At 41.0% G+C, this 12,237-nt stretch overlaps 1 protein-coding gene across 7 annotated transcripts in view; it reads left to right on the plus strand.

The window, feature by feature from the left end:
• The window catches only part of JHY (junctional cadherin complex regulator), a 58,762-nt gene that overhangs the window by 18,906 nt on the left and 27,619 nt on the right, over window positions 1-12,237 (plus strand). The window contains exon 4 of one of the 7 annotated variants that reach the window (XR_012028793.1): window positions 3,910-4,061. The exons of the other annotated variants lie outside the window; for them this stretch is intronic. The gene's annotated coding sequence lies outside the window, so the exon portion shown is untranslated. The remainder of the gene's footprint in view (window positions 1-3,909; window positions 4,062-12,237) is intronic. 7 annotated transcript variants of the gene reach the window in all.

Raw genomic sequence — 12,237 nt, forward strand, 5'->3', positions numbered from 1 at the left:
TGGTGTGAGTGGACTGTCAGTGACTCCACAGCATAATTTTTGGTTATGCCAGCGAGAAAACTTTAAAGCATTTTTGGCTTGCTCAATCTGTAGGCTCATAAATTAGTCTTTGAAGTGGCCATTGACCTTGTCTACCACTCTCTCCAGGTTCAAACGTCTAAGAGCTGATTGCTAATTACATTCAAAATTGTTTCTTCACCATTGCCCAACATACATTTCCTTCATCTTATTCCTATTCTTTTAAAGATAAAAGTTAGTTTGACCTAACAGTGATAGGACATGTGTAACTGTTTCATTGAATTATAATCAATAGCCTAGAACAATGTGTTCAAGTCATATTTATATATGAAGTATGTGCAAGTCTTTCTGTCAGTACAGATTAGAGGTTTCCTTATGGGCAAGAACTATGCTTTGTACCTATTTTTAATTGTCATAGTAACTAGCCTAACATATACTGTAAAGTCTCAAGAAATATATGAGGAATGAAAAATAGACCTCTTCCATCAACTCCAAACTTATTCTCTTTACTATAAATTTTATATGAGGGGGAAATGGTCTTTCTAAAGCAGTGGTTTGAAATCCTGAGAAACTATATTAGATTCACCTGAGAAACTAATTTTAAAAAGTGATTCTTGGCATCACCTAGACCAATGGGCATTTCTGGGTAAGACCCTGAGTGCCAGTATTTTTCTTTTAAAGATTTTCAACTGATTCTAATGTGAAGCCAGGTTTAAGAAGCAGTGTTCCAGACCAGAGCAGTGATTCTATTCTCATCCTTAGCTTCACAATGGAATCATCTGGAAAATTAAAAGAATACTGATTCCTTGGCCTGAAACCCTGAATTTCTGATTTAACTCATCTGGGATACACTGTCAGCATGGGGATTTTTCAAAGCTCTCCAAGTTATTCAAATGCTTAGCCAAGAATGAGAACCACTACTTTATATCAGGGATTCTCAAACATTGGTGTGCATCAGAATCAAGTGGAGGGCTTGTTAAAAACAGATTGCTGGACCAAACCTAATGGTTTCTGATTCAGTAGGCATAAGGTGGGACCCAAGAATTTGAACTTTCTATATGGTTCTGGCTGGTGCCACTTCTGCTGTTGGGCCCACTGATAGCCTGATTTTTTTCCCCTCAAACTTTATGACACTCATGAACCACTCCAGAATCTCATTAAAATACAAATTTTGATCCAGTAGGTCTCAGGTAAGACTCAAGAGTGTGCATTTCTTTTTTAAACATTTTTTAAATATTTATTTTAGATAGTGAGAGAGAGCCCGAGCAGCGGGAGAGGGAGAAGAAGACTCCCCACTGAGCAGGGACCCCCAACATGGGGCTCGATCCCAGGACCCTGGGATCATGACCTGAGCTGAAAGCGCAGACACTTAACTGACTGAGCCACCCAGGTGCCCTAAGCTGTGCATTTCTAATAAGCTCCCAGGTGATGTCAAGGCTGCTGGTTCATGGACCACACATAAAGCACATACAGGGTTTTTCAGAAACCCAATCACAGTTGTGTAAGTCAGTATCCATAGAGTATTGATGTCGTCAATGGCTGATAGATTATTCTGCTGGTTTGGGAGCAGGAGCTAAGAATTGAGGGTGGCAGGTTTCAAAGGTATTGTTTAACATTAAGCAGCATCTATCTGGAAGGTTTTCATGTTTAAAAGTCTATTTTCTCCTCTTAATTTCATTGAAAGAGATGACCAATGTTTTGTAACTGAAATTTTGAAAGGATAAATGACATCTATTGCCAAATGAATGACTCAATGTCAATTACCATTACACAGCCAAGAAAATCAGCTTTTTAATATATCATTTTAACACAAGTATTTATGCCCAGGGTCTTAAGTATTGCCTTTGGGAATATTTGGGAAGTATATCTAAGAAGTTTACAACATTCCAAGAAAATGTCAACTTTTTTTAAAAATAAAACTCAAAAAGCTGAATAAATTCAGATAAAAAATAAGAGCAGGAATAATAAAGCAAGCTCTGGACACTAAGAATCATGAGAGAATCTGGCACTACTATGTAGTGTATTATAAAGCCTCAATAAGTAAATATTAAGATAATATTTAATGCACATATAGACAGAAAAATGGAACAGGGTAGAAAGTCTAGAAATAGAGTCAAATTACATATGGGAATATAGGATATGATCCAATGATTTGATAAAGCAGTATCTCAAATCACTGAGGAAATGATGGGTTGTTCAATAAAACTGGGTAGCCATCTGGAATAAAATGAAGTCAGATCCATACCTCATATCATACAAGTTCCAGTTGGATCAAATATTTAATTTTTAAAAATTAAACTATAAAAATACTAGGGAAAAAAATAAGCAATTTCTCCCATAACCTCAAGATGGTTCAAAATCCAAAATCTACAAAAGATTGATATATTTGACTACATAAATACCAAAAATTTCTGTAGCAAAAAAAAAGCAAAATATAAGGAAGAAAAATATTTCTAATTTATATCACAGGTAAAACACAATATCCCTAATATATAAAGAGCTCCTTAAAATCAAGACCAAAAATTCCCATATAAAAATACATAAAGGCCATCAAGAGAAAAGTTTATACATTATTTCTATGACACATATGAAAAGATGCCCAACCTCAGTCAGAGAAATACAAATCAATACTACATTAGGATTCTATTTTTTTTTTAAATTTTATTTATCTATTCATGAGAGACAGAGAGAGAGAGGGAGAGAGAGAGAGAGAGAGAGAGAGAGAAGCAGAGACACAGACAGAGGAAAAGCGGGCTCCATGCAGGGAGCCTGACACGGGACTTGATCCCAGGTCTCCAGGATCACGCCCTGGGCTGAAGATGGCTCCAAACCAACGAGCCACCCAGGCCGCCCTATTTTTTTTACCTATAATTAAACCAACAAAATTCCAAACATTTGCTGAACCTTTAGGCAAAAAATACAGTCAAGTTTGTGAGATAATAAATTGGTATAATGGGTATGGAGGACAATTTGTTAATATCCATTTAAAATATAAATACATATGCTCCTTGAAAAAGTAAAACATAATGGCTAAGAGAATAGACTTCAGAGCCAAGGTGGCTGGCACCACCACCTGCTGTCTGACCTTGGGCAGGTAGCTTAACCCCTATATGCCTCAGTTTCCTCATCCTTAAAAAAAGATAATAGTACTTTCCTCACAGGATTATGAAGATTAAATAAATGAATAAATATATGTGTGCAGTTAGATCAATGCCTGCTTTATAGCAAACACTGTATAAGTATTAGCAATGATTATTTTTATTTGACCCCACATATTCCACTCCTAGGAATTTTTCCTGGTTATATATGTGCAGTTTTAAAATAACTCCTGTACAAGATTATTCATTACAGCCTTTTTTTCAGCAAAGGATTGGAAACCACCCAGATGTCTATCATGTGGGTAACACTGAAATTATAGTACATCCATAGAATAAAGTACATTGTAGCTGTTTAAAAAAAAATGAGGATGTTCTCCATGAATGATTATGGACAACTTATCAGGGTTTATTAAAAGGGAAAAATTAAAGATCTAGAACAGTGCAAACTGTGAAAAAATGAGGAAGAATAAAGATATATGTATATTTTTTGTTTGATATGCATTAAAAAACTGGGAGGATATCCAGGTGGTTAACTGTAGAGGTTGGGAGGGGAACAGATTGGGGGCACAGTCTTTCACTTTATACCATTATACAGCTCTTCTTTTTTAAAGCCTGCCTGTGGATTCACAAGACACTACATTTTGTAGTAACCCTTGTAATTTCACACCCGTGACAGCTTAGGGTAAGCCACGTTGCATTCTTGTACTTGTAAATGTTGGCTCAAAGCAGAAGCATCAGTTTTTAAATTAAGCTGCCCCACAATTTTTTTTTTTTTTTTTTTGCCATTTTTCAGAGATCTGTTGATGGTACACTAAAATGCACTGGAAAAATCACCTTGGAATTCAGGAGATCTTTATCACATGACGTGTGAAGCAAGGAACTGATATAAAAACCAACACACACTAGAGGGCACCTAAGTATCACGGTCAGCCAGGAACTTTGCCGGTGAATATTCAGGACTTACTTTTACTCATGATTTGTTCAGTGTTTGTCTGAAACTCATTAGTTAGAATTTGAGTCCATTTATGATCTACCATTAAAAGAAATCTATGTCTTGAAAAAGGAGCTACCTTTCTATCTTGATTCCAGCATGACTTTGAAGACTGATGAAGGTAAAATCTAGCGTGCCCACAAAAGAGCAGGAAGTGCTTTAGACATGTTATTCTTCCCTTGTCCTGCCCGGAGGGAAAAAAAGAAAAAAATCACAGATACTTCGTGAAAGCAAATATAGAAAGGTTATACGGTCACCTATAGTCTTCAAGACAATATAAAGCCCTAGAAAGAATCCACTACCCATTTTGAAGGTCGACATACATTTGTGGCTCCTGCTGAGACAGCAGGTGTGTCAGCCAATAGACCTTTATTGAGCACCAGCTACATGCTTGGTGCTCAGTGCTAGGGATGTAACAGAAAACAAGGCAAAGGAGCTTGGGCTTCAAGGAACTTCTGTTCCTGTCATGTAACAGAGGCAAGAAATCTAACAAAATAATTTCAAGTGCCAATACATATCTTAGAGAATACTGAATAACTTTACTTAATAACACAATGAAGGGGGTGTAGCTAGGATGTCTGAGTACTTGGGAAGGACCCTCTGAGGATATGTCATTTAAGCTGAGATGTGAACAGATGAGAAAGAGAAAACTATGGAATCTCGGGGGGAGGAGGTTTGGTTTGTGCCAGCCCTGGTAGCACAGGGGCAACCGCTAGGGGCAACACAATGCTATGGGAGAAAAAAATAAAACCAAAACAAAGCACCAATTTGGAAGTCAGACAATCAGGGATTATATCCTGACTCTCCAGCATACTAGGTGGTAGCACTTCCTAGATATTTGAACAAGTGATTCTTTAAGTCTTACATTCTTTATCTATTGTATGGGGTCAATTTCTGCCTTAGAGGCCTATTGGGAAAATTATACAAAGCCCCCGACATGTAGCAGACAATAAAGGGAAGCTATTGTCACAATACTGGGCATTCTGAAGCCCTAGGAAAGGAAAGGAATCATTCTGGGAACAGGCCCTTCGAAACAGATTTTTTTTTTCTTTTTTCAGGTCAATAGTGCCTCAAGATGAAAGGAATAGGACTTCAGGTAGAATAAGAAAGTATGGCTAAAAGAGTAGCATTTCAATGCCTTAGTAGCCCAATCTATATGGTATGACTCCCAGAAGACTGTCCACAAAAGGGTATGTGTAGGCACACTTCGCACTTGCCATGTCTATGCCAGATTCAAACTCTCAGAGTGGTACACAAGGCTCTCCGTGACCTAACCCCTTCCTGCTGCTTCAGCCTTTCCCTTTGTCATCCCCACCCTCAGCCCTGCCCCTTGCATCCTCAGGGAACTCACAGCTCCCAGAACCCAGCATCTCCACTGCGTTTCTGGTCATGCTGATGGACCACTCTTTCTTGCCTTCTTTGCTTAGGAAAACCTTACCCTCCCTCTTGAGATGCAGCTCAAAGGCCTCTGCCTTCTACCGCAGACCCGGGATTATGGGATGACCAAATGAGATACTGTATGTGAAAGCTTTGTATATAACATGTAGCCCTACATATTTATTATTGAACATTTGATTTAATTTAGTCTCCTACTGGATAAGACTAATATTTTAAAAATTTTTTTTAAAAGATTGATTCGAGAGAGAGAGAACATGAGTGGGAGGGGCTGAGGGAGAAGGAGAGAGAATCTCGAGCAGACTCCCCACTGAGCACAGAGCCTGATGCAGGGATTAATCTCATGACCTATGAGATCAAGACCTGAGCTGAAAAAAAAAAACAAAAAAAAACAAAACAAAACAAAAAAAAAGACCTGAGCTGAAACCAAGAGTTGGCGGCTTAACTGACTAAGCCACTCAGGTGCCCCTAGACTCATATTTAAGTAACAGATTGCTCTTCTTTACTATAGTTTTAGGTTTATATAATTATCTATAAAAATTAAGCTATACCTTTATTTCAAGTGATGATCATTCTATTTGGTTAGAAACAGAATTCTTTTTTTTCTTAGAATTCTTCCAGTTTGGTTATATTTTTCCATCTCCCCTCTATTATATGCATAAAAATTATTCTTCTATAAAGTACTCTGTATCTTCATTGATTGGGTTATTTTTTTCCTTTTGCCCTGCATAACCACAACAAGAGCACTTACTTATGACAGGATAATTCAAATTGAACTTTGGAGTTTTTTTCTAGTATAACGCATTTCCTAAGGCATTTTTCTGTGCACACCACTCAGCACTTAGTTGGTTTAACTACCAATTGTATGATCTATAGAGTGACACTCCATTAATTCAGCATTACTGCTGAGGGAATCCATGATAAGACAACTTTCCACGTAACCAAAGCATGCCCTTTCAGAAACCTGAACCTTAACATAAGCAATCATTTCTCAGGATGGCTTTCACAAACGTGCCCAGAGGGCCCCACAGGCCTGGCCATCTTCCCCAGGCCATTGTACCTGCTTATGTGGTAAAGTCCAGAGCCGTGGTAATGGGAGGAAGGATGCTCTGCCTGTTTATTAAATGACCTAGTCCACTAGGAGTCTGAGTCATTTTTACTGCTGTCACTGTATCTGCTCTTTAGGAGCTTATGGCCTTATGGGTAGCAGACATTGGAAGAGTCAGCATCAGGGTGCCTGGGCGGCTCAGTCCATCAAGCGTCCACCTCTTAATTTCAGCTCAGGTTGTGATCTATGGGTTGTGAGATCAAGCCCTGTATCAGGAAGTCTGCTTGAGATTCTCTCTCCCTCTCCCTCTGCCCCTCCCCTCCCACACTCCAAATAAATAATAAACAAAATTTTAAAAAAATAAATAAGATAGTACCTGTAGAAGAGACACGTAAGGTCCCAAAGGAACACAGAAGAAAAACTGCCTGAGTCTGTCAGGGGAAGCTTCACAGAAGAGGCAACCATTGAACAAATTCTTCAAAAGGAAGGTAGCAGATGGTGGTGGGCAACAAACATACTGCAGGCAAAGGGAGCAAGTGTGATGGCGAGAAAGTGTTAAAAGGATTTGGTGTAGGTGGAGCCTGCTGGTACAGTGGGAACCTCTAGGGTACTAGTCAGTTAACCAAATATAGTGGTTAAAGCAGATGTGAAAAATGATGACCCTAAATAGTTGATTTTCACAGAAGAATATAAACGTACAGGAACTCACCAGTCTGTCCTAAGGGGCCGAGACCTCTCCTGTCGGTGTGTGTGATCCTGGAGTACGCTCTTGTCCTTTTGCATCAGTTTGAGAGACCTAGGATTTTTACTTTTAATTTCTTAAAGCCAAAGGGAAAACTTGGGAAGCCTTTAGAGAGGATCTGAGAATATAATCTTTGATTTTTTTTTAAATGACTGTTTCCCCTAATCTCTTATATATTTTCCCCCCTAGCCGTCACCTTGCCTTTTGCTTTTTTGGGTCACTCTAAATTATTTTATTTAATTTCCTGAAAATAACAACTCTGTTCACACTCAGATTTCTCCAAATTATCTAAGTTTCAAATACATTCTTAAAATTTCCACAACATGTACAATAAAAATTAACAGGTTACGGGCACTAAGGAGGGCACGGGTTGTGATGAGCACTGGCTGCGAAACTATATGTTGGCAAATTGAACTTATATTTTAAAAAATAAAAAAGTCTGTGGGATCCCTGCGTGGCTTAGCAGTTGAGCATCTGCCTTCAGCTCAGGGCATGATCCCGGGGTCCTGGAATCGAGTCCCGCATCAGGCTCCCCGCAGGGAGCCTTCTTCTCCCTCTGCCTGTGTCTGTGCCTCTCTGTGTGTGTGTGTCTCATGAATAAATAAATAAAATCTAAAAAATATTTTTTTAAGTCTTCTGATCCAACCTTAAAAAACAAATAATAAACAAACAAACAGGTTTGCAAAGAAATGCAAAAGCCTCTTGGTAAACATACCACTCAGCTGGTGGACACAGAAATACCAAGGCATCCTAGAGAGTAGCTGGCCAGCCGTGAGCATCAGCTGTGGGCATTAGTTGGGATATCTTAAAGAAGGACTGGAAAGTGCTACTTAATCCAGTGAGTTGAGAAGATGAATACTTCCGTGTTGTACCTGTCTAGACTATGAGGATGGGAGCGTGGGTATTTAGGCCAGAGAAACTGGCAGGTGCCTTCCATGCAGGCCCTTGTATGTCACTGTAACCCAGGAGCTATCAGAATGTGGTCCCTGGAACCTGCAGCCTCCGCATCACCTGGGAAATTGTTAGAAGTGCAAATTCTTGGGCCCCATCCCAGACCTCTTGAATCAGAAACTCTGGGGCGAGGCCCAGCAATCTGTTTTAATAAGCCCTCCGAGTGATTCTAATGCATGCTCAAGTTTTAAAACTGCTGTGCTAAAGAGTCGTGCCTTTCCTCTACATGATGTGTTATCACTGAAGGATTTTAGTAATGGAGCAATTTGAATTCTGTGGCCATCCAGAGGTCACACTTACATATTCTTGGTTGTGTTATATAGAGCTCAGGTTACCTGATTAATCAAACACAAGATATTCCTAAAAATCTCTTTCATATTCTTAAAAATAGTTAACTGCTTCATTCATTGGCATATATTTATTAAGAGCTTATTATGTGTCAGGCATTGTCTTAGGTACTCAAGCTAGATCACTGAACCAAAGACAAAAGTCCCAGGCCTCGTGGGGTTAACTTTCTAGTAGGAAGAGATGGACAATAGACAAAATAGTTAAATCAGTGTATTTGTAGGTGATAGAAGGACTAGGGAGGGAGAGAGAGAGAGAGCAGAGAAATAGGGAGTTTGGGTATATGGGGGGGGGGGTGGATTACAGTTTTAAAGAGATCATGAAGGAGGTGAGAGAGCTCATCATGCAGATATTTGAGGAAAGAATGTTCCTGGAAGACAGAACAGCACATGTGAAGGGTGAAGGCCCAGTGGTCCTGGGCGGAGCAAGCAAGAGAAAGGAAAAGATAAGTCCTGCTTTCCACCTTATTTTGTTGATGGTTGACAACCTGGCTTTATTATAAACCACAAATCTGGCCAGATAAACAAGTAGGGTCTCCGTATTCTGATTGTAAATGGAGAGTTCAGAGCTCAATGTAGACAGGTCTTTTCACTCAGTAATATTTACAGAGCATGTATGTCCGGGCACTTTCAGGGCCGCCCCATGGCTCCCATGAATACCGCTGCTGGAGCTGGGACTTACAGTCTAGAGGGGAAACAAACCGAGTCACCCAGGCCATACCCATTACAAAAGGGAAAGTACAGAGTGCCAAGGCCGTGAGTTCAGGTGCATCTATTGTAACCACAGAGGTGTCAAAGAAGGCTTCCTGGAGGAAGTTCCATTTCAGCTGAGACTGGAACAGCAACAGTAAATAGGATTGGTCAGAATAAGTGAGGTGAAGAGGTGCTTCCCATCAAAGGATGGCCTACGCACAGACCCAGAGATCCGGGTACCTGTGGCCCAACCACAGAACTAAGAAAACACACAATGTGAAAAGAGCAGGAAGTACAGGAGGCAGGGCCTTACAAGCCTTTAAAGGTTAAAGCAATGGAGAAGCACTGAAGGGTGTTAAAGCGGTGGCCAGCATAATTCGTTTGGGGGTTTCATTTATTTATTTATTTTAAAGAATTTATTTATTTATGAGAGACACATGCAGAGGGAGAAGCAGGCTCCGTGCAGGGAGCCCGATGCGGGACTCGATCCCGGGACCCCAGGATCATGCCCTGGGCCGAAGGCAGAGGCTCAACCACTGAGCCACCCTGCCATCCCCATTGGAGGGTTTTAAAAGCTGCAGGATCCAAAAATGCAAAACGTAGTCTGCCCAAAGGTCATCAAATTCTCACTGAGCCCATCCGTGTGAAATGCAAGGTGACACGTTCCTCAGGAAGGGGCCAAGTGGCCAACCCGGAGCCAAAATATTTCATGCGTTTTGTCTCTAAATTGCTGCATCCCGAATACAAATCCCCAGATCATTCAAACAGCTGTGCAAAATACCCATGTTAGAGCCGCACAATGGGGGGGCTCCCTGCACCCCCTCACCTCTGCCTCTCTTGCTGGCCCTGTACCCGCAGTGCTGCCGGGGGGCCGGTTTTGACACGGAGCGCAGCGTATTAGAAATCGCACAGATCGCTCCTTAGCCAAGTCAGCCACCGTTCACTGACTCCAGGGATTGGGTCCCGAAGGGAGGGGGACAGAGGGAACAGATGTCCTGGAGCGATGGGAAGCAAATACTACAGTAAAAAAAAAAAGAAAAAAAAAATCAGACCCCTTGGCCTGATTGATTTTGGATACATGCTGGTGGTTAATACAGGTGGAGTCACAGGGAAACTGATCTGTCCAGCGTAGGGCTCTGCATAAAGTCTAACAAGACACAGCATCAAGGAATAAAGGAGCGAAACTTCCAGCGACTTCAGAACTTAAGGATCATATGCTTTCTAAATAGGTTGCAGCGTGTGTCTGTGCAGAGCTCTTCGGGTAAAGCCTCAACTTCTCTGTGCGGCGCCGATCCTCTAAGAACCTGCCGAGTTTCTTTGAGAGCGAAGTAGCCGCCCAATCTAGCTCAGCTGTACTCAATCTGAGTCGCTTTCCTTCCTACAAACCCTCACTTCAAAGCAAGGAACATAATGTACAATTTTTTAATGGCTCTAGACTCAGGCACTCAGGCTCTCTGCTCTGCGCCTTACCTCAGTGTAAACACCTAATCAGGATTGCCCGTGCTTCATCAATAGCAGCCAAATGCAATTCGAGAACCGCAAGCCTTTGAAGTCCTCCCAGCAAAGGCCGGTTTTCTAGTCTGGGATAATGACATGCCATGATTGCTGTCTTTGTTGTATCTTTTCAGTAGAGAAGCAATTATAGGCCTCAATTTAACAGAATAGACATTACACAGCTTATGATGCTCAAAATGCAATTTCATTTGATCATTTTCTCGATTTGATTGGTATTAATAGAATGGTTCGCCAAAGGGAAAAAAAAATAGCTGGCAGAGGTTGTGTCCCATTCCACTTTCAAAGAGATAATGTAGAAGTATGCTTTACTTGCCCTGAGACTCTCACTGGGGTGATTCAGACACTGAGTTCCACCAAAACAGCCTGCAGATGGAAATATCCTATATCCTACTACACTCCCTGGGGAAGGAAGCGGAGGACCATGTATTTGTAATTTGGAAACTTCTCAGCAGAGCTATGTGAGGGATCCCATCACGGCGGTCAAACAATCAGTATCGCCAGGGACAGGCTGCATCAATTAAACCAAGCAAGTCCCTTTTACAAAAGCCAAGGAATCAAACATCCTAGTGGCAGATGCAGGAAATAGCCCAATTTTTTCTCCCAAGCTCCTGATAACATTTTTGTCCAAGACATCACCTGTTTGAGGTTTGAAAAAGGATTATTTCCTCCCCTGCTTAGGCAGCCTATTTAGACTTTTTTCCCAACTCTCTAGGCCTTCATTTCTCATCCAGGAAAGAGATGATTTTCCTTTTAAATGAGTGGCGTTTCTGGGGGGCCCGAGTGGCTCAGTGGTTAAGTGTCTGTCTTCGGCTCAGGTCATGATCCCAGGGTCCTGGGATGGAGCTCAGGGTAGGGCTCCCTGCGCAGAGGGAGTCTGCTCTTCCCTGCTTGTGCTCTCTTGCAAATAAATAATTTTTTTAAAATCTTAAAGAAATAATAAGATAAAAATAAATGAGGGATGCCTGGGTGGCTCAGTGGTTGAGCGTCTGCCTTCGGCACAGGGTGTGATCCCAGAGTCCCGGGATCGAGACCCACATTGGGCTCTCTGCAGGGAGCCTGCTTCTCCCTCTGCCTGTGTCTCTGCCTCTCTCTATGTGCCTCTCATGAATAAATAAATCTTTTTTTAAAAAATTAAAAATAAAAAATTCAAAAATAAAAGATAAAAATAAGTAATAAATGAGTGATGTTTCCTTTTAACATCACGGGAGTAAGGGATAGAAATCTTTGCAATAACAAAGCCCAGAGTTATGAAACCTAATACTTTTACAGTCTCCTCGTGTTTTTTAAACCAGGGCCATGAGAGGAGGGACAGAGAGACGGCATCATGGCACATAGTTCCTGACCTTCGGTGGTAGCATTTGTATTTTTAAACTTCCCATTTCAGAGCAGGTTAAGCTATTCCATGGTGTTGGGAAGTCTTCCTTTTGCAGAGTAGGTAATCT

The sequence above is a fragment of the Canis lupus genome, chromosome 3, assembly GCF_048164855.1.
Source record: "Canis lupus baileyi chromosome 3, mCanLup2.hap1, whole genome shotgun sequence".
Classification (NCBI taxonomy): Eukaryota; Metazoa; Chordata; class Mammalia; order Carnivora; family Canidae; genus Canis; species Canis lupus.